A 2,032-nucleotide genomic window follows, 5' to 3' on the forward strand; every position below is an offset into this window, starting at 1 on the left:
ACTTTATTGTTAGATAATGTTTTGTTTTCAAAAACACTAAACATCTTTTCAAAATAATCCTGATTTCCACTTAGAGTAAGCATGAGTCTCATAAGCTTGTATTGCAAAACTGTTAAATTATTGTTTGTTTGTTTTTCCTTTTTCTTTAAAATAATAATAATAATGTTGCCCAAGAGTCAGTGATCAGGATTATATTCCCCATCTACCACTCAGACTGGACATGATAGACATCCCTCCCATTCTGTTCGCTTCTGTAGATGCATGGCTTCCACTACTGTAGTAGCTGCCGTTCACTGCTCTTTGGCTATCTATGCAATGTTTGATTGAAAATTACTGGAGTTTTCCTGCAAAACTTGGTCATAACCACTCATGCTGCTCTGACCACCATAGACACCCCCAAAGCCACCACTCAGCTGCTGACTAACTGGGCCACCATAACTGGACTGGTTTGACAAGCCCATGCCTCCCATCATTTGGCTACCATAGCACCACCGCTTGCCCCTGCTGTAGACTTCAAAAAAAGTTCTACATATCTGGGTTGCATATTTGCTTTGTCTTTTGACATAGCTGCCATAGCATCTTCATGAGTAGCAAACTCAACATCAGCTTCACCAGTTACTCTGCCATCCGGACCAATTTCAATGTATACTTTCACTGGGTTTAGCAGTGAAAAAAAGTAATAAATGTCATTCGCAGTAGCTCTGTAAGGTAATCCCTGCATATGTACATATTGTCCTGTTTTGCTCTGGAAACTAGAACCACCATCCTGGTATTGGTTATCAGACATTTCTGAAAAACAATAATTGAGGTCTCTTCCAAATCTATCTGACCCAAATCCATAGCCACAATTATAGCCATTCTAGTCATCATAGCCTCCATGGCCTCCACCACAATAACAACACCTCATTCTTTCAAAGCCAGCTCCCCTGCCCATACTGTGGTATCCTCTGCCAGGCCCAGGTTTGTCATAGGAACCTGGCCACTGCAGGGCCGTAAGTTTTCAAGCTGGATCATAATGAGTTCTAACTTCAGCTCGATGGCTCTTAAAGATTTTGATATACCTGTGCCCTATTCTTTCCTTGTGTTTCTTTAGAGCCTTTTCAGCTATCTCCTGTAAAGCAAACTGCATGAAGGCCACCCCCATACTCCTCCCCCTGAAAGTCTACCCGCAACATTATCCCATATGGCATGATTTTCAACCTTGAGAAGAACTAAACAATCTCTTCCTTGCTACATCCAAAGGGGAGTCTTCTAAGCCTCACAAAGCCATCATTGGCAGTGTTGGGACTATTTGGACCAGTATGCTTCAACACCCAATCCATTTCAATGTTTGTTTTTTTTAATGTTTTATTGTGAATTATATGATAGTTTACATGAGAGAACTTTAGTGTTACATTCATTCCATCGTATATCATTTCATTGCCATGGTTCCAATCCCCTCCATGCATCATCTACTGACCAAAGGGTATATCCTAGAAACCCACCCCCTACACTTCCCCCTACCCCCCAAGTCTTCTGCCCCCAGTCCCTCTCCCTCTCTGGATCCAAAGTCCCCAGCTGCTTCATCACTCCACGTCATCATCTCTGTCTCCATCTCAGGCATCTCTGCTTCTTTGGATAGGGTCCTGCTCTTGGGTTTTCTCCATTAATGGTCCTAGAGACCTCCACTCCTAGACTGGAGAAATAATCACTTCCTTCCTTGCTACAGAACATCTACCTTTGCATTTCCTCATAATCAGTCCTGATAACCATTATTCACTACAGTATCATGAGTTACCCATCTGTATTTCATTTCATCTGCTCCGCCTAGACAGATTGGATAGTACTCACTGGTGATTCTGCCTTTCTCCATGCCCCTAGCTCTAGGTTCCCTCTTGAAAGCTTGTAAGCCAGTCACTTCTTGCCTTTGTAGTGCCCCCCTCCCCATTTGGGTAACGAATGTCCAAGTTGCCCATCCCTGTCTACTCTGTGTGTGGAGGGGGTGGGAATGTTTCTTGCTGTAAGGATTTGTTCCTTCTTTTGAGTCATTGCA

The 2,032-nt window shown here is 43.0% G+C and overlaps 1 pseudogene; it reads right to left on the reverse strand.

Moving 5' to 3' along the window:
- Positions 1–308: 308 nt before the first annotated feature.
- Positions 309–2,032, reverse strand: part of LOC102825349 — a 10,860-nt pseudogene continuing 9,136 nt past the window's right edge.

This window comes from Chrysochloris asiatica, unplaced genomic scaffold (assembly GCF_000296735.1).
Source record: "Chrysochloris asiatica unplaced genomic scaffold, ChrAsi1.0 scaffold00456, whole genome shotgun sequence".
NCBI classification, from domain to species: domain Eukaryota; kingdom Metazoa; phylum Chordata; class Mammalia; order Afrosoricida; family Chrysochloridae; genus Chrysochloris; species Chrysochloris asiatica.